Source organism: Mauremys reevesii, linkage group 3 (genome assembly GCF_016161935.1).
Source record: "Mauremys reevesii isolate NIE-2019 linkage group 3, ASM1616193v1, whole genome shotgun sequence".
In the NCBI taxonomy this organism is placed as follows: Eukaryota; Metazoa; Chordata; order Testudines; family Geoemydidae; genus Mauremys; species Mauremys reevesii.
Window position 1 is genome coordinate 119,794,712 of NC_052625.1, and position 23,284 is coordinate 119,817,995.

The 23,284-nt window shown below is 43.5% G+C and overlaps 2 long non-coding RNA genes across 3 annotated transcripts in view; both read right to left on the reverse strand.

The window, feature by feature from the left end:
• Window positions 1-16,600, reverse strand: part of LOC120400274 — a 169,914-nt gene extending 153,314 nt beyond the window's left edge. Inside the window, exon 1 of the long non-coding RNA XR_005595669.1 lies at window positions 16,529-16,600. This is a non-coding gene — a long non-coding RNA (uncharacterized LOC120400274). The remainder of the gene's footprint in view (window positions 1-16,528) is intronic.
• A 260-nt stretch (window positions 16,601-16,860) lies between these two features.
• Window positions 16,861-22,752, reverse strand: LOC120400272. 2 transcript variants are annotated; one of them, XR_005595665.1, is made up of 4 exons: window positions 22,241-22,752; window positions 21,970-22,107; window positions 20,224-20,280; window positions 16,861-17,938 (listed from the first exon to the last, which is right to left on the reverse strand). It is a non-coding gene; the product is annotated as an uncharacterized LOC120400272 (long non-coding RNA). The 2 variants fall into 2 exon arrangements; XR_005595664.1 differs by having other exon boundaries at window positions 21,970-22,752.
• Between the last annotated feature and the right edge of the window lie 532 nt (window positions 22,753-23,284).

Consider the following 23,284-nt stretch of genomic DNA (forward strand, 5'->3'; position numbering starts at 1 on the left):
ATCTCCTGCCTGACCTAATCACTAAAGGCAAGAAGCCAAATCTAAACCCCAGCTTCTGACAGATGAATTCCATTCTCCTTAAAGAGCTCTGGGTCATCATAGCAGATATTTCTCTGTGTTACCACCACCGCCCCTCTTCCAACTATCCTGGCTAAATCATGGTTCATATTTTTAATTCCCCTATTGACACAGGTTGGCTCAATGGCCCCCTAACCAAATTCATCTTGCCAACATCTCTGACTGAACCAATGAGAGCAATGTCTGAGTTCAGGGCAACTGCACCTATATTCCCCCTCTGTGTGGCCCAGCAAAGGCATCCACTTTAAGGCTTCCCCAGCACCATGTCTCTTGGGCAGAGACTAATGTCTGTCTCCTGCCTTACCAGGGTTTTTTCCAGGCTGCACACTTTCCTGCCTATGCTACAATATCCCCAGCACGTCAAACAGCCTCAATAGGCTAATGTCCGCACTTTGCTTTCTCTGTAGAGCCTATAAACAGTGTCATTGTTCACCATTATGTTTCCCTGCCACTCTTTCTAAGCAAGCACATTTTTTAGGTGAAATCATTACAGGAAAAACATTAAAAACCAAAAAAACCCTACAGCTTTTTGCTCAGAACAAGAACACATGTAAATAAGTCAGCCTCTCCTTTATACAGCTCCGGCCTTTGATCTACAGATTCTGGGAATAGACACTCAAGGTGGCACTTCAAAAATTTGGGTCCAGAGGTGGCAATTTGCCTTCACCTCCTCCCCCCGCCCAGGTATTTCCTAGGAAACCTATTTAACTTTTGTCCCCACGTTCCCTCATTTGGCCCATTATTTAAAATAGTATTTTGAAGCTCATAACACTTGCCTGAGTTTACACTGCCCACATCTCCTCCCTAGAGAAATTATGGCCAATCCCACAATAATACATAAACATCGTATTTAATATAATGGAGTCCAGAGGTATTGAATTAAATTTAAGTACATTTTTTCAATGATATTTTAGGAAAATCTCCTGTCATAGGTGAGGCCATAACTGCGTAATCAGCTCCACATCCCCCTGTATCCCAATCCATAAATTTAACCCAGTGTAGTCCCCAAGATAGTTTTCACTTAGGACATTAAGTGGCTGTAGGTTGGCCATCAATGAGCACTGTGGCCAATTCATGCCCTGTCTGCCACACCACTGAAGACAACAGCTTCAGCCTTAAAGCTCAGCTGTGGTCTATCTACAACTGGCTGACGTACAGCCACAATTTCTTAATCAACCCAACCTCAACAAGCAGCATCAATAAGTGCTGGGACCAGCTCAAGCCAGTCTACCATATCAAGAGATGATCCCACAGCCTGCCACTCTATCTGAACTCCTGCTAACCTTCTGAATTCATACAGCTTTGGGTCTTGAAGGCCAAAAGTGATGCACCTGCTGACCGGACTACCTTCTTGTGGACCCAATACACTGTAGAGTGCCTTCAAATCAGAACATCAGCTATGCTTTGGCTATCCTCTGGAATCCAGAAAGACAGGGTTAGTTACATTTGTGGCCAGTGCCAGCAACCTTTCCTCTGGGGCAGACAAGTCCTATAACAATTTTATTTCCAGCACCCTATAGCCCGAATCTTACAGGAGTAAAAATCCTCCAATGCTGCTGATGTTGCTGCTGCAATCCTAAAAGAATGGGTTCCAAAGTTAGCTGGGTTGAGAATGCAATAGGCAAACATTTTTTTTCATACCTCAGTGAACTGGTATCTTGTTAGGAAGCTGCCACTCCCATGTATAAACAGCTGCCCCAGCTCCTACTTCCATATAGCTAGGATAGCTTTGACTGCCCTTATGGAGCACAGGCATACATCACACATGCCTGCTACAACACTGTGGCCCCTCTCCCACTCTGGTCTGTTTTAGAGCATCTTAAGTGCAGACACACTTCACTGGATGACGTGAACATCCGGACCTGCCCATGATTTCATCAGGTTCCAACTCCTACCCTCAAATCCCCAAAGGTGGTCACCACAAAAGGTCCCTTAAATAAAATGGCCTCAATCCCACAGCTATATATCCCAGACAGAGCATTTAATAACCCTGTAATTTATATGGTTATGGGATTCTAGTAATCCTTCCTGTACCAGTCACCTCTGGACCATCCCTGCAAGAACTTCTGCACTGAAATCACTATATGGGTCTGGGAAACCTGCTAGCCTACACCAAAAGGACTGGCTAACTAGTCAACATGATATAGTGAAAGGAACTAACCTATGGTGCACCAACACTACTACATACCTTACCACCTGATGCTTAAGGATGGGTCACAGATGCTGGAGCCCTTCCCAAGCTCTAAGTTCTGTGAGCTCAGTAAATCAGGCTTTATAGACCCTGAACATCCTCAGAGCAACTGCACTCAACTAGACCTGCGGCTGTCAGAAGCCAGGGTTCCACAGTTGATTGAGCATCACTTGTGGATTTCTGCTGGCCAACAAGATGAACTCTCAGGATCTGTTGTCCACCTGTCACAAGGTGACCAGTCCCAGATGAGGTCATGTTTCCTGTCTGCTGAGATCTCCCTGTCCTAGTCTGCTTCTCAATCTGGATAGGGTGGGGGCTTTCCTCAGTTCCCTTCCTCAGCATCGGTGCCTTGCCAGTGGTCCCCTGTCCTCTGGAAGGTCTGGTAGAAACTGAAAATCTCCCCCCCTTGGAGCAGAGATTTGAAGTTCATGATTCCCTAGCAAAGCTACAGGTCACCACTCTCAATGCTTCCATGAGAGATGGACTGGGACCCTCCAGGGCATGAGAGAAGACAAGTACTCTATGGTCCATGGGATGCCCTCCTCCCAAGTGAGGAGGAGGTAAGGGAGCAAGGCCCAATGTTGTCCCTGCAGTGGCTCCACCTCCACGTGAACCCCAGCACTATCCCCCACCAGCCAAGGGGGGATATCTTGCTAGCTCCCAGTCCAAAGTCTCTGGGAGCATGTTTATGAAGTTCCCCATGCCACACCAGCAGCAGTCACCACTGCATGTGTTCTGTTGGTGGGGGGGGGGGGGAAGAGGGGAGCAGCAGCACCCCATGTGGGTCTGGCAGCAGGACCCAGGAGCCTCTCTGCACCCTCTTCCCTGCAAGTAGGGAGAGGGCAGCCACACCTTACTCAGTCCCTGCAGATTCCCCCAGGTTGATTATATTCTTTTTTTGGCTCAGGAAGCAAGCTATGTCAGCCCACCTCCTTCCCCCCAGACAGGACTCTTACAACAGGCTGTGCCTCCAGCTTGGGAAACTTGGGTGTGAAGCCCATGGTGGGACAGAGACTCCTCCACTGATGTGCAGCCCCACAAGCAGGGAGGCATTCCCAGAGCTGCTACCTTCCCTTCTTGCACTGCCTCTCCTGGGTGCAGAAGGCACCTCACTTCTTTATCCCGGCATCTGGGGCTGGGAACCTAAGTAAACCCACATGCTGGAAGAATCATGGTAACAGAACCAGCATTACTCACATGTTTTCTGGCTCCCGGCTTAATTAGGGAAAGGGACACAGCACAGAATGCTCATGCTCACCTAAGGTAAACATACATTTCTAGTATTTCCCAAACAAAAGGAACTATTTTTGAATGGGATGCCTACTTATCCCATTGACCAATGGCCACAGATTCAGACAGAACTACTGTTGGTATTCATAAAAGTCATAACAGACCCATGAGCATCAATGGACTCATACATCTCTGCTGCTGCCTCCACTTTTAGAGACACCTTAAATTTTCTATCAAAAGTTGTCTACCACCTCATTCTGTAACCCTTGAGTTGTGTGTTCCCAGGTAATAGTTTAAACATAAGGGAAAAAAACCAAAGAGAATTCTTTAAGAGGTGTAACAAGATAATTTAATTTAGTGGAGGACTGTGAAAGACACCATGAATGATAAAACTAAAAGACTAAACACACCATTTAAAAGAAAGATAGTTGAAGCAAACAGGCATTACAGGATAACCATACACTGCATTAAACTCACATTCTAAGATGGAATGATGTATCTTGGGCAATCAGGGCCTGGATAGGAAAAATGGGCATAATCCTGTCTCTAACAGTACCTTGATGGTGGATGGGCATGCCACTCTAAAATTAGTGCACTACCCCTTTTATAATCAATCACTTACAATAACACCTCTGTAATGGGGTCAGCACCTGTCTTTCTGATCAAGTCTAAGAACTGAAAGAAAATTAGGCTCACAACTGGGCAGCACCTGCCTCTTGACAGCATCCCCTGGCTAATGGTTCTTTTGGCAGGAGTCTCTCACACCGTCACCCCTTCCAGGGTATACAGTGTCTAGTTCTTACTCATGGGCCTGTTATGGGTACATAGCACCAAGGCTTCCTCACCAGCAGCACTGCCTGCTTTAACAGCCCAACAGCTTTAACCAGATTAACAGAGCCCATCACAGTACCCTTGCCTGGTCTGCCTAGATTCTGGGTTCAGTCTGCCTGCACTGATCTGTCCATGGTCCTGCTGCTCTTCCAGCCAGCACCTGGTCTTCAGCAGCCTTCCCTAGGCTCGGCCCTGCTACTCTTCCAGGGAGCAGATCCTCTCTCTTTGAGCTCCAGGAAGCAACTGAGTGCTCTGCCGCTTCATTTTATATGGCCCTTCTGGCCCAATTGGTTGTTCCAGCAGCCCCTCTGATTGGCCACTCCCTTGCAGCCACATTTAGGCTGAATGGAGAACTACTCTGCTCTTTTCTGGGGCCGGGTGAGGCAAGGCTGTGAGGCCTCCAGACCTATTCCACCCAGTCACAGCCCCTTAATTAGCATTAAATCCACCTTTTACCATATCTATATTTCTGCTATCCTAATTAAATGGTTTCTTTCTTATTGGCTATTTAACATTAAGAACGGTCTTAACACTGAGTAAATGCTATCTATAATGAGTTATCAGTATGGCATTTTCCAAAACATTAACAATTTATGTAAGACACTTGTAAAAAAACAATTAGGACCAAAAAATGTTTTTAACATGACAGAGGTTATGCCCTAATTTACCTCTGAATTGCCTCTTTTGACTTCACTCATGTTTTACCAGGCCTTGCTTGACTTTTGTCAAGCCTATTTCTAGGAAATGATTTTTGGGCCTACTTACATTCCAACACATTTCTATGTAACATAAGCAACCATCTCTATAGCCTATAATTTTTAAAGAGACCAAATCAGAACTGTAATGTCAAGAAGAGTTTCTTATATTGCAACTTCAACATCTCAGCCTTTTCTCTTTAAGTGGAGATACTGATAGTTTTCAGGAGACTGGGTTCCCACCATTTCGCCTTTATCCCAGATTTTCTTGAGTGTGGTTCCTGGATTTCTGGAGAACAGAGATGTATTTTATCCTTCATATTCTTGTCTTGAAGATAAATGAATAAACAAGGTACTGTGACCTGGGATGACTGGGGTAGCCCTCACTGAAAGTGCCAAGGTCAGGGCAGCCTGCAAAAGGGAGAGAAGACACTCCCAAAACTGGTGGTTAACACTGAAGTTAAACTCACCAACCAGTCACAAATTGCCCTTCTGATCCCCCACACTGGTTATCAAGAAGCTTAAAAAAAAAAAAAAAATCACACAGACCCCTTATTGCATTCTAGTTCTCTGGCTCCCAATCAGCATGAAGGTCCAGTAGAGTGAAAAGTTATTTAAAAAAAAAGTCTGTTCACTATACAAAATGTTCTTCTAAACCCCAAAGGGCCACCTACATTGCAAGGTCAATATTAGGTTGGATCTTACCCAAAATACCACGCTGCCAGCCAATCCTTTAGTATCTAAAACTAAAGATTTATTATAAAGAAATAAAAGAATGAATGAGAAGAGGGTTATTAAATGATAAAACACTCAGATACATACAGAGATTCAAAGTCCAGGTATCAGGTTCTTAGTAATATTGGTGAGTTTGCTGGCTTGAAAGTTCCTCTGAAATCCATCCAAGTGGTGGATGTGTCATTCAGTCCTTTGTTCAGAGCTTCAGTTTGTAGAAAAATGGCTCCCGAAGAAAGAAGCAGGAATGAAGACAAAATGGAGATGATGCAGCTGCATTTTATATTCCTTTGGCCATGTGGCTTGTACATCCTGTTTCCCAAAAACAAGCTTCACAGCACATGGCATGGAAAAGCCTTAGAGTTCTCTGTCCACAGGCATACCACATGCCTTGCTGACTCATAAGGCATTTCCCCTAGTTCCTTTCAATGTGTTCATTGTACCATTAATGACCCTTGATGGGCACTCAAACAGCTTGGCAGTGCTGTTGTCAATCTGCCTGTGGGTGTCACTCAAACACAGCACAGGTTTTGAAATACAGATATACCCTACATAGCTGTAACTCACAATACAAAGGTGAAACAAAGATATAAACAAGATTATCATACTATCATATCCTAACATTTCCAGATACCTCACATGGCATATCTGGTCAGATTCCTTGCAATTTTATAATCTTTGTGTCAATATCATAAATGGTCACCCAAATTCCCTAGAGCATCACAGGTACAAAAGCAAATTAAGGAAATGAAAAGACACACAAAGACAGCTTAGGGCAATAGAATGAACATTGTCTTTTGGCATAAGTAAAAACAGTACTAATAACAAAAGGATTCTTGTGGGGAAAAGTTTCAAAGTGATCTAAATTCTGTCCTCAAATTTATATTCATGGCTCACTGAAAGGCAATGGGACCTTTGCATGTATACCCAGCCTCCACAATTTGACCAAACACTATAATTAGATTTTAAAAATCAGTGAATGAGTACAGAAAACAAACTCCCAATCTTGGAGCACCTAAATTCAGTGTATTAAAATAGGGACTATCACAAGATTTTATAGATAAACATCATATCCACATTTTTCTCCAGCCTATCCTGTAGCTACTATTGATTCCAATTAGTTATGATGCCTGATTTCCACTATAATGGTCAGACTTCTGACCTGTCACCCCCTCCACCAATTCTGCATCTTAGCTTGATCTGACATTTCCCCCTGGATTTCTCATCAGCTTACATTTAACAAGCTAAAACAGAACTTCTAATTTTCCCTCTGAAACCCTGCCAATGTTCTCTGTCACTGTTGATAATCCCACCATCCTCCCTCTCACTACTACTGACACTACTCCTACTACAGAGGTTCTTAGAATGCCCTCATCACCACAGTATTTGTCAACCTTCCAGTCGTATACTAAGCAACATGACTACCTTCTGTCACATGTGGTTTGTTCTCTCTCATCCTCTTCCCAGAGGAAAACTTATGCACTCATGTACTGTGTTGTGTTGGTAGGATTTTATCACTCAGGCATTTCACCTGGACATCACCTTCAACTCCCTCTCTTCCCCCAAGTATCCTGTTATACCAATATAATAAAAACCAGCAGGATCTTATTAAGAGGGATAAGGCAAAGATGCCACATTTATTGTAAATACCGTAACAAAACAAAAAACAATGTTTTTCTACTTGTTTCTATTACTACTTATTCCTTATACATACATACATACATACACACACACACACACACATTCACACAATCATTCATTCCGGTTCTGTATAGATGTTATAGTTACCAGCCTAGATGTTGCTCGTGCCAAGTTACTGGCCAGGTATCTTGGTCATGAGGATGGAGCCGAGTCTGTGTCAGATGCATCTGATGCTCCTGGAGGCTGGCGGCAGAACCATAGACTCAAAGTCCTCAGTCTTTAGAGTCCAGTTTTATAGGAATTTATTCCTATGTCAGTTCATGAGAGTTGCTTCATTTTGCTGTTGCTAAATCAATCAGCAGGTGGCTGGCTCCATGTTATTAGATGTTTTGTTTTTCCTTCCTTTGAGGTGTGGTGGGTGGATTCCAGTTTGCCCTCCGGGGGTCATCTGGTTGATCCCACTTGACACCTTCTTCAGCCGACACTGAATTCTTCAGGCTGGTGACTCCCTAACCACTCATTCATTGTTTAAACTAGGCATGCATTCACATACATTCTCTATCTTAATCACATCTATTTCACTGTCTCTTTACCTTTTGGGGTGTTACCAATTTATGTGAGACTCCCTGTCTTTTAACAAGCAAAGATAAAGTGAGATGAAAACTTACAGAGGGTGGGGGTCTCTATCTATATACCATAACAGCTACTGTTTTGGCTTACTTAGAGTTAATTAATGTTTAACAAGTGTTATACAAAGTATTTCTTTGAGCAGGCTTCACACAGACACAGCTGGTGGCTTGCAGGTTAGAGGCTAAATGTTGGGAATCACAAATTTACTTCTAACATAAACTTTAAGTTATAAAGTATCAATTAACAATAAATCAATAAATCATTTCTCATATAAACCATGTTTAATATAAACCTTCTTTAATATCCCTACAATCCGGCCTGTGTCTAAAACTTGCCACTTGTTCCTCGATGACATTTCTGAGATCCATCCTTCACTTTCTGTTCAGCCAGCCATACCCCTTATCTGGGTTCCCATTCTATTTCCTTACAGTAACCTTCTCTGGTCTCTCTAATGCCCACATCTCTCTACTCCAGACAAAATATTAGCTGCTAAAATCATCCTTCTTTCCTATCATTCCAATTAAAACACCCTTGTCCTTATCTATGAAGTTCTCCACTGGCCACACATATTTCACTACATCAAGATTCTTATCACCTTCAAAGGTCCTCAACAACTCTGTCCCTCCTTATTTGCCTACCACTGATGTCCTGCCTCACTGCTTCCTGCCTCTTCTATTCTGACAAAAATGCCAGCCCCATGCACCCATTTGTTCAAGAAGCTGAACAACAACTTCAGGTGTTCTACTTTGTGGCTCCTTCAGCATGCCATCCCTGAAATGAACCTTTAGCCCATCCGTGCTTCACAATATACCACAGCTAAAGCTTGCAAGCTTGTTGGGATATTGGTGCCAGAGAAGAGAATATTTCTGCTACTATAATACCAAGCAGCTATCAATAATACAGACAAGAACATGTTAACTTAAGAATCATGAACACCAGGGAAAATAAAAATCAGAGTTAAGGTGAGGAACAATAGCCCCAACTGCCAGTCAACTTTTTTCTCCTGCTTCCTACCACATCCAAATACTTAACTACCATTGAACAAGAGCTGAGTGTACAAGCAGAGGAGTAATTGGATTTCATTGTTCCTCTACATATGCTTCATGGGAGTCCTTTCTGCCTCAGGCATAAGAGAAGCTGAGCTGAATTATTCTCAGAACAGCTATGGAGATGATCCCAGTACTGAAATAAACAGCAAAAATAGTACTGTACAATTAACCTAACCTCTCATCATCCATCCGCAACTTAGATTGCATCTTCAGTGCTACTCTTAATAATGTTTCTCTTGGCCATGCAATGCTTGTGGTCACTGCAATCATAAAAAATGTCTGTTTCTCTTTTTTCTGAGTACTAGCCTGGCAATCTTTTCAAATCTCCATGGAGGAGCCTTTCCAATGTGAGCAGAGATGATGATGATCCAAGCTGGCAGCAAGACAGCAGTAATAGTAAATAGTTTAACTATGCTAGAGGGTGGTACTGAAATATAGCAGCTACAAAAATAAACTTCACTGAATGACATGTCAGTGGTGAAAAAAATAGATTTTTTTTATAAAAGCTTTCAGAATAAGCACTACTACAACAAGATCTTCAGCATTTTCATTGTAAACTCCTGTTTTCATTTATCTGTGAATATTTGCTCTGTGTTGAAGACTAGCATTTACTTTAAGTTCTTATCCCAGGAACAGCTTTGAAAAGATGTATTTAATTGTTTTGATCATGTAAATGATGCAAGTTAAACAAAAAAAATACATAAGGTACCTAAAAGGCTTTGTTGGCATGGTCATGTTTTTCATGAGTGGCAAAGCCCCAAGTGAATGACAGGTCATCCCAAATGCCAATTAACCTGCTATGCCACAAGGCAACAGCATGTATTGTGTATATACACAAAACAATTTACAAGAAAACTTTCAGAAGTGTTGGAGAGTTGTTTATTTGGGGGAGGGGGAGAGTTACTGTATTTTATGTGTAACATTATCACCACCTGTAAAGCCCAATTTCCTTTGTACCTGGGGTCTAACTGTACAAACCACAGAAGCGGAAGAACATTGCACCTGACACATCTTAAACCTCTAAAATTGACCTAAAATAACTTTTCCATAGATAAGGTGACAACTTGATTCAGATAACCTGGGACCGTTTGGGGTAGAAACAAGTACTTCACATCTCACTGAGAGTCTCAGTGTTCTGAGCTACAAAGCTCCTGGCCTGCATCTTCCGGTCCACTTGAACTTTGATGCAGGTCCCGCATAGAGGGCTAACATGGCTTTATGCCACATCTGCATTTCTCCAACCCTGTGGCTGGCCAGGAGCTTAAGCCCCTGAACATCTTACAGCAGCTTTTGAGCTATTTTAAGTTGCAAAAATGATCCTGTTGGGCCCTAGGCAGTCAAGTGCAATTAGAGACAGCCAGACCATGGGTGAACAGCCTCTGCAATGGTTGATTACCACTAGGGCATTCCTTTTAAACTGTGGAAAACTGCAGGTAGCCATAAACCACCTTTACACTGAAACAATCTAGAACAGCCCAAGGAAGTCATAGGCTCTGGTTCCCCCATTTCTAGCTCTGATTTTCCATAAGATATCACACTGCTCTCTGTGGGCAGAGAGCAGATAGGGTGGTCAAACAAGCAAATTAAATGCAATTTATCACATGATAATTTAGTTTCTCACATGGCTATCACCATCAAATGTGTGTCTATCTTGTTCAGTATAATATCGGGATAGGGTGTACAGACTCCACACTGGGCAAAGACAGGAAGGGGTTCACCAGCTGCCATGGACCCAGGTAGTTAAACCATCCTTAACCTGCAACCCCAACCAAAGCCTTCAATCCTGGAAGGAACTCAAGAGGGCAGGAAATCAAAGGAAGGAGTCAGGCTTAAACTAAGACAGTCCAAACAGAAAGAGAATCTCTCTACTATCTATGGCTGGGGAGCACCCAGGCACTGAGATCTAGAGGTAACCAGAGAAAGCTTTTTTTTAAAAAAAGCTGATTTACCCTTGAGGAAGAGGAGGTTGTTTTCTCTGTTGCTATGAACTTTCCCCTTCCATGATCAAAAAAGTCTAACCCATGATTTTTTTTTAAATGGCCTGAAGAGTTGTTTTACAAAAACGGCAGGTTTTATATTAATATTATTTATTGAATTTTATACAAAAACCACTACATTTTAAAAAACAGAACATTGCAGGCCATTTTTATTTAGGCAGTGAGAAAAGTTTAAAGGAACACTGTCCACTTAAAATCTGGTCAGTTTTATTTAAAAATTTGGAATGAGAACCAGTTTCAGGTACCATACCTCTTCCCTACCTCACCCTGCTAATTTTTGTGTCTTTTGCAATAAGATTTTCCATTTTATTTATGTATCACCTGTTATGAGAAAGAACCTCAAAAACAAAGAGGGAAACTGATTATCTCTCTCATCCCATGATGAGCTTTACAGACAGAGTCTTATGCTTAAGTAGTGCTCATTGGAGAATCAGGGTCTAACTCACCCTACAAGGGAAATAGTGAAACTAATTACACTCAAACTTCTGTGAAATACACTAAATAAACACAGGCAAAATGTAGAAAAAACTCCCCTGTAATCGTGTTCAGTTACAGCAAACCTTGGCAACACCTGTATTAATAGCAGATAAAAATATTCCAGAGGAAAGTGTGACTTTTAAATTGATGGTTCCTCTCTTTCATATCACTATTGGTTGTTTATAAAAAGATGTATTTGCATAGAGCAAGAACTACTTTCCATAAGGATATTAGTACATAGAGATTATAGGCCATATCCATAAAATAGTTGCCAAGGTGACACATTGGCATGACAGGAACTGAAGTAGTTTGTTCTCCTGCCAGCGATCCCTAGACAATATAATGCCTCACACTTCCGCTGAGGAGATGGTAGGCCTATGGTCTTTATTTTCTTGCCACATTGTTGCTGAAGGGGTTAAACTAGAAGCCCAGGGTGCCCACAACCTAATTGGCACTCTGGAGGAGTGTGTGAAAACAACTGGGGGGTTAGGAGATGTCAGACACCAGTTTCAGGATCTAGAGCAGCTAGGTGGTGGCACCCAACATCACAAGGAAGGGAGTCAGACAAGATATCTGAGCCCATGGCATATAGGGCCCAGGGCCAGAACACATGGGCAAAGATTTCATTCCTGCTTCAGGAAGCATGGTAGGAATTAGACAAAGAACAGAGTCATTCCAGATTGCAATGAAAATAAGACCTGAAGTACAGTTAAACTACTTTTCCCACTGATATTTCATGAGAATGCTTAAAATGGTCTCCAATATTGTGAGTGGCTCTTTTGACCCTTTCCATATCAGGTATTAGAACCTTGTATAAAGATGCTTATTTGGGGTTGGTACAACCCATTAACTCCACCTGGTATAGAGAACAAAGGAGGTTCTACAGCAAAATCCTGTGGCAACCAAGCTCAGGGAGGAAGATTAGCCTGAGGTTATTTTCAGTTATAGTGCCTGATTTACCAATAAAGCTAAACTACAGGCAGGGGTGAGTTTGGACACAATGACCACTAAACAAAATAGGTAACATTTTTCTATACCACTTAGCACATTCTAACACTAGCATAGACCGGGTTCTAAGCCTTTAAAAGCATGTTAGCTAGTCACAGTCAACTCTGAAGGGAGCCTAAGATTGAGCAAATCAACTAACATTCTTAAAGGTGTTAAACCATGCTGCACTAGTGTTTTTAAACACATTACTTACACGTTCACTACCACATTTAAAATACAACTTATTTTCCTAGTCTAGAGACAGTCTAACTCAGGGTCTATATGTTCTGTTGAGGACAACGTAGGTCCCAGTCCATTAACAAATACTTAACAGGAGCAATAGTCAATAACAGCTTACAAAGGAAAGTGCACATTAGATCTTATACATCAGGATAGATGCTTTTAATGCTGTAACACCTGTTTAAACAATACACTAACATTTCAGCATTGTTTCTTAAGGCTGGTCTATACAGTGCAGCAATGAACACCACAGGGGTGCTCTGAAGTGTAGTCCTCTAGCTGCCTGTGGACACTCTAGTGTGTGTTAATGTAGGACTGTTTCAAACAAGACTGCATCAATATGCACTATGTACCTTTTAGGGCAGGCCAGCAGGATCTACATGGGGCAGTTAGAGGGCAAGACTTGAGAGCACTTTGCAATTTACTGCCCTCTAGGGTGCACTGCCATGCCATGCTGACAACCCCTTTTCTCAGGACTTGTTTACAAGGAAAAGTTATACCAATATAAGCTAAGGTGTGAATTTAAACCAGGAGTTATACCAGTATGTATGTACACATGCGCACACATGTAAAAGTATTTTTAGTTTAGTTGTCTTGCTTGGGGAGAGGTTTATGCCAAGCAGGAAAAAAAACCCTAATCTTTTCCACATGGAGAAAGTTGCAACTATACTGGTATAATTGGTAAAAACTTTCCCATTTAGACAAGACCTAAGAAAGGAACCATTACGACCACTGTTCTAGCTTCCTACTTAACACAGGTCACGGTCTCTCACCCAGGAATTCCTGCAGTGGAGACAATTCTTCTTTGTAAGTGAAAACCATTGAGCCCAGTAACTTGTGGATTATTTTTGTTATTAAGAAAGCTGAATTCAATCACAATCTAATGTAGAACTTTCCAGGTCAGTCACTTATATATATATATATATATATATATATATATATATATATATATATATATATATATAGACAAAGTTCCTCCTCTACCTTGGTGGGTCCTGCGCTTATTGGCGGATTTGCTCACCTCAGTGATCTTCCCCTCTGGTGGAACCCACAGTCTAGGTCAATTCCTCCTGTGTCTGATCAGGAGTTGGGAAGTTTGGAGGGAACCCAGGTCCACCCTCTACTCCAGGTTCCAGCCCAGGGCCCTGTGGATTGCAGCTGTCTATAGTGCCTCCTGTAACAGCTGCATGACAGCTACAACTCCCTGGGCTACTTCCCCATGGCCTCCTCCAAACACCTTCCTTATCCTCACCACAAGACCTTCCTCCTGGTGTCTGATAATGCTTGTACTCCTCAATCCTCCAGCAGTACACTCTCAGCTCCTTGCACCTCTTGCTCCCAGCTCCTCACACACACCAAACTCACTGACTAACTGGGAGGCTTTTAACTAGTTCCAGCCAGCCCTTGATTGGCTTCAGGTGGCCCAATCAATGTAGCTATCTCCACTGCCTTCTAGAAAGATCTTAATTGGCCCCAGGTGTCTTGATTAACCTGGAGCAACTGCCATTTGTTACCATGGTACTAGGGATTTGGTTAGCCTGGGGCTGACATACCTGTTCCTTACTACCTTACTGTAGCCATCTGGCCTTGCCCCATCACACCACCAACACACACACACACACACACACACCCCTCCCTCCTTCAGGAGGTCATCTAGTCCAATCCCCCACTCAAAGCAGGACCAATCCCCAACTAAATCATCCCAGCCAGGGCTTTGTCAAGCCAGACCTTAAAAACCCCTAAGGAAGGAGATTCCACCACTTCCCTAGGTAACCCATTCCAGTACTTCACAATCCTCCTAGTGAAAAAGTTTTTCCCTAATATCCAGCCTAAACCTCTCCCACTGCAACTGAGACCATTGCTCCTTGTTCTGTCATCTGCTACCACTGAACAGTCTAGATCCATCTTTTTGGGACCAGGGGCAGCTCCACGCCCCAGCACACCAAGCGCGTGCTTGGGGCAGCATGCCGCGGGGGGCACTCTGCCAGTCGTCGGGAGGGCAGTGGACCCTCCGCAGGCACGTCTGCGGGAGGTCCACCGGAGCCACAGGACCAGCAACTGGCAGAGCGGCCCCCGCGGCGTGCTGCCGTGCTTGGGGCGGCAAAATGACTAGAACCACCCCTGTTTGGGACCCCCTTTCAGGTAGGTGAAAGCAGCTTTCAAATCCTACCTCATTCTTCTCTTCTGCAGACTAAACAATCCCAGTTCCCTCAGCCTCTCCTCATAAGTCATGTGCTCCAGCCCCCTAATCATGTTTGGTTGCCCTCCACTGAACCCTTGAGAATTTTTCCACATCCTTCTTGTAGTGTGGGGCCCAAAACTGGACACAGTACTCCAGATGAGGCCTCACCAATATCGAATAGAAGGGAATGATCAAGTCCCGTGATCTGCTGGCAATGCTCGAACTTATACAGCCCAAAATGCCATCAGACTTCTTGGCAACAAGGGAATGCTGTCGACTCATATCCAGCTTCTTGTCCACTGTAACTCCTAAGTCCTTTTCTGCAGAACTGCTGCCTAGACACTCAGTCCCTAGTCTGTAGCAGTGCATGGGATTCTTCCGCCCTAAGTGCAGAACTCTGCATTTGTCCTTGTTGAACCTCAGATTTCTTTTGGCCCAATCACTGAATTTTGGTTGAGCACTTCTGCCTCCCCCTTCTTTTCCCCCCGCATCTTAATCAGAAAACCAGGAAGTCCATAAAGGCATTTGTGTACAAAATGCTGCTAACTCAGAAACTATGGTTATGAGTGCTATAGAAATAGCTGCAAATCAAGATAATTAAAAAGAATAAGACAAAACTTGGAAATGTGCCTTCAGTGACATTTTGTTTCCTTTCTAAGAAAGTACTCAACTCGGCAGTGGAGCTCCATTCAGGAAGCTGAAATCCACCAAAATATAATTTACAAAACAAAGAAAATTCTAAATGGCTAATTTCTTATTAATCTTTTTTTTAATCATAAGATTTCTGGGTGGGAGACTAAAGTGTCTAGAAATGTAAATTATGGCCTATAAACATATCCAAACATGCTTATGAGGTCTTTTTATTCAGTCTTGAGGATAAACTGGACAGGAGAAAAGATGCTAGAGGGAAACAAGATGTATGTCTGGGAGCACCATCAAGACTACCAGCACAGTATATGGTGTGGCAGAAAATTTTCCCCTTCCAGCATATTTCTAAAGGAGCAGTCACTGAAGCAAAACGGTGATGCTGACAGGGTTTTTTGTTGTTGTTGTTTTTTTTGTTAGGCTGAAATATTGACCATATTGATCTACCAGATGATCTTTTATCCTTAATTGTAATCTAAAAGGCCCTATATCGCCACAGCCTTTGCTGCTAGAGGTCCTGATACATAACATGCTTTCACAAATCTCTGCACAATTTTCTTTCATGCCCTCCGCTTAGCACATCAGCACATGAAGCAGCGGGCAGTTATTGTTCTTTGATATCTTCACAAAGATGAGGAACAGGATCAGCTGCCTTATGAGCACCCCCTCGTGGCCAGAGGTCATTCTGTAACACTGTACCTGACCCAGGTCAGCCCTAGGTTTTTTATTGCTGTGTAGATGTTCCCTTAGATTCACCCTTCACCACTTCCACTCAGGCTGACACCCAATTTTTCTACAAATAGAGCTCAATGGTGTCTCTCCCCTGATTGCCCAACCCCTAGTCTTTACATCGGGTTTATACTATTCCTTTCTAAGGAGTCTATCTTCCCTACTCTAACGCAAATACCATTCCCAGACTTTACCTGACTGGAGCTCATCCTTCTGTCTCCTAAACTCCCCTGGTGTCAAGATCTTCCCTGCATGAGCCTCTCTCCCTCTTCAGTTTCCTGCCTCCCACCTCCTTCCTGCTGCTCTTTATAAGGAAATCACCTGATCCCTGTCACAGGTGGCTCATTCAGTAATCAGGGTTGGCCAGCCCCAGGCCCTCCAGCCCTTAAGGGCAAGCCACCATGTTATAATATTAACAGAAATTCAATATTTATGACCTAGTTAGTCACTGGAAATCTCATCATAGTTTAAAGAAACAAAAGTGAACCATGATCTTATATAAAAGATAGAAAAGTTCTCTCACACATGCACACAAAGCCACTATTGTATTTAATGGAAGCAAGAAATAACTTTTCAACTTAAAAAAAATCCTTTCCAGGCACCTTTAAAAGACAAATATTTTGTTTAGTTTGAAGCAGAGGTAAGCCAATTATTTATGTCAGTCTAAACAAAGTGGCACATAAATCCATGGTTCTGTATCTTCTGCCCAGACTGAACTGACTGCAGGCAATAAAAACCTCTCAAGGAAGGTTAGTTTCATTTGGATTAAAACACATTTTTAGTGTATAATAATTCACAATATGGATGGATCTCACACTGGGATTTATAAGATGCCTTTTAATAAAAGGGATCTGGGTTGCAATGAAGCCATAAGAATTTCTGGTTAAAATGTAATTTAAAGTTGATTATTTCAAAACCTAAGTTTCAATATTATCGCAAAGCCTGTCTTTTGCTAGTTGAGGAAGAGGGGCTGCAGAAGCAATAGCTTCCTAGCTGGGCGCTACTTCAGGAAAACAATGCAACTCTGTGCTTCCATCCCATTGATTTCAATGGAATTGAAGCACAGATTTACAGTTAGGAATGTGATAAAGTGCTTTCCTAAATTAGGGCCCTGGTTGGGGAGTAAGTACTTTGACATGCTCAGCAGTAACTCCTACATCTAATTACATCTCACTCATTTCTCCTTAGACAGAATAATAGGTACCATAGCATGGTACCATTAGCAGATGGATGGAGCTTAAATGGGAAATGATTTAGGGATTACAGGGTTGTCAGAGCCCTGAAAAAGATGAAGAAAGTGTAGGCTTCTTGTTCTTCTCATGAAAGACAGAATGGTCTTTTGATTATGGCACTGGATTAGACTTGATAGATTTAGGTTCTCCTCTGGCTCTGCAACAGAATCTTTATGATCTTGGACATGTCATTATATCATTGTGTGTTGCCGCTTCCAATCTTCTGCTTGTTTGGTCTATCCCTTTCTCCCAACTTTTTCCTCTCTGGCTAGTCTGAATGAGAGCTCTTCTGGGCAGGAGCTGGCTGACTGTGCATTTGTACAGCACTTAGCAGAGGGAGGCCCTGATATTGGTTGAGGCATCTAGGAACTACTGTAATAAAAATAATTAATAAAGATGCAGCATTTAGCACAGTTTATAAAGTGACATTAACTTTAAATGTAGTTTTATGCTTATACTGCTAATATTAAATGGACCATAAATTAATATTTTCAGTATGCAACCTTCATTACATGTCTCAGTATACATATAACCCTTCTACCAGGTGAAGTCAGCAGCAACAAGGGCCAGGTTCAACATGTAAGGGTCACCCTTAACAATACAAAACAGAATAGGCTTGAGCCCCACCCACTAATCTGTGAAAATTTAGCACTATCCCTAAGTGCCTCTAAGAGGCAATACTTCCCCACTAGCAAGCACTGAGTCTGTGCTTAACAAGAGAACTTTTATTAGACAGGAAAAGGAACCAAGCATTAATTTGGGAAAACACCACAGCCACATTCAAAAGCATGTTTCCATAGGCAACCCAACCACACAGTGTGACAGACCGTGTCCTTTGCCTCAGTTTTCCCACCTTGCAGTGGGAAAGTCCAACGACCAAATGTCCTTTTTAAACACACTTCCCTCTCCCCCTGCTGCAACCTACACACAATTGGCTATTCTTGGTTAGATAAGACCCAGAGTTCAGGGGGGTGGTCACAGGGTTTATCTTCCCCTCTAGGGGCAGCAGGGGGCAATCAAGTAATGTCTCTGCTGCCTCACAGCTGCCACTGTTTCTCTGCCACCACTTGCTGCTGCCACTGCTTCTCAGCCGCCACTGGTCACCACTGGCTGCTGTTTCTCAGCTGCCACTCTCCACTGCCACCATTGGCCACACTCTCTCTGCTAGTGCCACTGCTTCTTTGCTACTGCTGGCCACTGTCTTTTGGCTACCACTAGCTGCTGATATTTGCTGCTCCTACAATGTTCTGAAACTTAACCCAGACCTTAGTCATCTCAGCTCTCAATGATTTGAGAGCTGAGATCAAATGGGGGGGGTAGTGGGGAACCTCACAGCCAGTGCAGCTTGTGTACTTACTGTCCCCACACAAGGCCTAAGGCTCAGCCCCTGGACCTACTCAGAAGGGATAGCAGCTCCAGGACTCACCAACTGAAAACAAGGACTCAACTGAGTCTAATCACCTCTATCATTTAAATACTGGAGGGCAGGTCAAATGGCATGGGTGCTGCTTAAAGAGTTCTAGGCACCCCCTCTAAAACCAACTCCTGTCCCCACCCACTCACCTTCACTGGGATTTGGCAACCCTACCCCCTGCTAAGCAAGTGAGGCTCAGTTTAGAGTGACCCCCTCAACCAGGGCATGCTAAGCACAGCTCCGCTGCCCTTTACTCATATAAGGATAACCACATTTCATGATCACGACATTCAAATACTAGAGTGATTTGCAGGGGCGGCTCTAGACATTTCGCCACCCCAAGCACGGTGGCATGCCGCGGGAGGCACTCTGCCAGTCGCCGGGAGGGCAGCAGGCGGCTCCGGTGGACCTCCCGCAGGCGTGCCTGTGGAGGGTCCGCTGGTCCCGCGGTCCGCAGGTCCCGCGGCTTTGGTGGATCTCCCACAGGAGCCACGGGACCAGCGGACCCTCCACAGTCACGCCTGCGGGAGGTCCACCAGAGCCGCCTGCCGCCCTCCCGGCGACCGGCAGAGCGCCCCCCCGTGGCATGCCGCCCCAAGCACACGCGTGGCGTGCTGGGGCCTGGAGCCGCCCCTGGTGATTGGCACCCCTAACCAGCCAAAACTGATCATTTTGGCAAAGCAGCTCCATCTGCTATTCATGTAGGCAGAGCAGGCAGGTCTATGCAAACATGGTCTGCTCCCGAAGTCTGTTCTCCCAACTCACCACTACATGTCAGAGGAGAGCTCATTCAGAACCTGCTTACATACAAGACACATGCATTTTTCCTATAAGTACCTCAAACAAAAATGGATTAATTCATTAATTCTTTATGACTCTTGCATGGCCATAAGATTTCATACACTTTTAGACCCTGATTCTGCATTGCAATAAATGTGGGCAGAGCCCTTTATCCACATAGAGCCCAGTGACTTCAACAGGACTTCTAGTGAGTGTGTCCACATCCATTACAGTATAGGATTAGGTCTTCAACTAGTGTTTAGTTACAGATCAAGTCTAAACTGCACTGCTGGACTAACGAATCATTATTATAGCCTTCCATTTTGGAGTCTACAATCATTAATAAAGTCCTGTTTGCATGCACAATGAAAATGATCACAGTGTTATTGTCCTCTAAAAGGTGACTGAAATTGGGGGTTTCATGCTTAGCATCTCAGTGTTTTTCAGATCAGAATTTGCTCACCTTACAAAGGAAAATTGTTGTTTCAAAACTGCTAGTTCTGGAAACTTCAGGTGGCATCTGAAAGTCAAGTTGTTTTTTGTTTTTTAAAAACACACAGAGAGAGAGATTCAGCAGGCTAAATTGTGCTCTGAATTACAGCTGTGAACCTCCATTATCTTCAAAGTTTGTCCTCATTTTTTTTCCAATTGGCCCTATGAGTGGAATTTAGTTAAGAATTGTTGATAATACAAGAGCCAGAGGAGAATCTCTCTCACCTTCCTATAGCTATTGGCCTCTACAGTGCTAGCAGGAGTAAAGTAGTAATAAAAACTTTATCTTGCTTACGTTAGTAAGAAAAACAACTCTCAACACGCAGAGGAAGCATATCTGAATAACAAAGTCATTTTTACAGTTATGTCACAGAGCAGAACTGCTGTTTAAGCAACTGCTCAAGAGACTGACAAAAGTTAATTGCATAATGGAGATGGCCTCTTAAAATGATTTAAAATAAGCATTTGGGGATACTTGGGCGCGGTGTCATAAAAAAAAAACACTACCTAATACGTATGGTCTGGTACAGATTTCACTGTATACAAAGTAAAGGGAAAATGTTAGGGTTAGTTCATCTGTAACCAACATTTCTGGGAAACAGCTGAAGCACAGTGTAACCCTGACACTTGCCACATGTTGGTAGTGCGATAACGGCTCATTTCAAGTACGTAGCGAGGCATGAGGGAACTATAGTGATTTCACCACAAAACCCACATCTGTGCTATTCCATTTGAAATTGTTGCCTAAGGGCCTGCAGTGCTCCTTCTAAAGTTTTCCTGATGTTTGTTGTACATATCATCATGTTTCATGAAAATCTGCTAGTTACTCTGCCTAAGTCCCTAATTTATGGTAAAAAATTCTTTAGCCTGCCACAAGTACTCCTGTTCTTCTTTCTAATACTGAAGCATGTAAACCGATAGAGGAGAAAATGTGCCTATCAATGACAATTCTATTCCTTTGAAGCTACATTCTGTTGGGAAACACATGGAGGGATCAATATTAGGAACTTTGTGTGTTTAACTTTATTTGTTTATACCCACTGTGCTTGGAGTGGGGGAGAGGTGGGGAGAGATGCGGTCAACTGCTTTCTGTTTTACAGGATTTCATATAGGTCTAGAATCATAGCTCTGGAGCATAACCTCTCTGTTTACCTCTTTTTGCTCCCCAACTGTTAGCCAGTATTCAGGGTTTTCAGAGTGGTTTATATAAGGGGAGAAACTAATGGTGCAATCCTGTCTATTTACCACTAAAAAAAAAAAAAAAAAAAGTTTCTCAGACCACAGCAGGAATTAAACAGCAGGAGAGAGTCTCTGCTCACAGTTCCAACCTTCCTTCCAGCCAGCATTCAGCCCAAAAAAAAAAATCTCTACATTTTCTCAAGGTCACAGTACAAGTGGCTGGCTATCAGGCTTCCTTACTGCCTTCTGCTTCTTCTCTCATATACACAGAATTCCATCCAAGGCTATCCAACACCCTGAATTGTTATTTAGATGCAAGTCAAAACCCTCTGCCCACATAGCTCAGATTCCCAACCAGGCTTGCATGTGGCCTGTGCTTTGGGCAGTGGCTCCTATTGTCCCAGATATTTTTCTATAACAAATTTAACTGCTTTTCACCTTTATCCTGAATTAAGGGCAGCTGTTATACCCACTAGCTTCAATGAAGTCTTAACCAACCCCCAGTATAACATTAAGGTTGGTGGAAGAGTGAACTCACCGCTAGAGCGCCTCCTCATGGCTGGCATAGTGTAGCAGGCTATCTTCTTTCTAGCACCCCTTGCTGAAGGTCACTCCAGTCCCCAGTGGTGTCTTTTCCCACTGTCCTCTGTCCAGGTCACATTTAAGTCTACTACTTCTGGAGTGAAAAGGGCCAACAGAAAACCCAAATGTCATAAGAAATGTCCTCTCGGCCCCCACTCTGGGACCCGTTGTCTTCATAACCCTCCCCCAGGACTCTCCATCATCTCAGTCCCCTTCTCTGGCCTCACATCTTATGAGTGGCTGGTAGGGGAATCTGCACTCTGGCTTGCAGTCCAGGGACCCTATAACCAGCAGCCAAGGTTTGCTCCATTTGACTCCTGGCTGAGGCCTTCCTGGACTCCTTCCTACTGCAGCCTTTTTACCAGGCCTTCTCCCCCACAGCCTTGCTACATTCATCCTTCTCTCAGGGCCCCTCCCTGGAATCCTCCAATAATACCCAAATCTTAAACCCATTCCTGCCCTGCTCAGGCTTGACCTTTCATCACTCACTGCTTCTTTCTTGAATACCTCCCAGAGCTCTCCTCCTGCAAATCCAGTGCCTGTCCTTCTTTAAAGGCACACAACCAGAGGCTGGTCCACCCCATTAGCTACTGCCTGTCTGTCTCCTAGCCACCTCTTAGATTTCTCTATTCAAGCAAAGATCCCAGGGCTTCCTCTTCCTGTGGGTTTCCTCCTTAATCATCCTGGTCTCCCTATGCTCTAATCTCAGAGAGTGATTACAGAGTTCCTTCCCTCTCTCCCCTGCATACTCCCCCCCCCCAATGCAATAAGTACATCCCCTGTTTAAACTAACACCACCAGTTCCTCTCCCCACTTTAATTCAGTCATCTTTAATTAAGCCTGTGCCCCCCACCAGGTGCAGACAGGTAGCATAATTAGCCTTTCAAGCCCACATTAATCATTTCAGCACCCGTGGGGGGCATATACCCTATTGTAAGCTCATGTTTGTAGTGTATATTATTTTTTTAAACAATCAAAAGAGAGTTGATTACCTTTCTTTTCCAATTTGGAGTTCAGAAATTAACTCCATTTTTATCCCACATTCTTCTGCCTTGGCACTGGTTCATGACAAGAAATTTCAAGCCCTGCATTAAGCCCCTATTGCCTTCTCAACTGTGCAAGGTCCCCAGCAGTCTGGTCCAGCAAAGTCCGTAAGGACTTCAGTGGGACTCTCATGCTTGAACGTAAGCATGTGCTTAAGTGCTTTGCAGAATCATGGCCGATGTGCTTAGCACCTTGTGGGATTCCTAAAGTGTCCAGTTTCATTATCT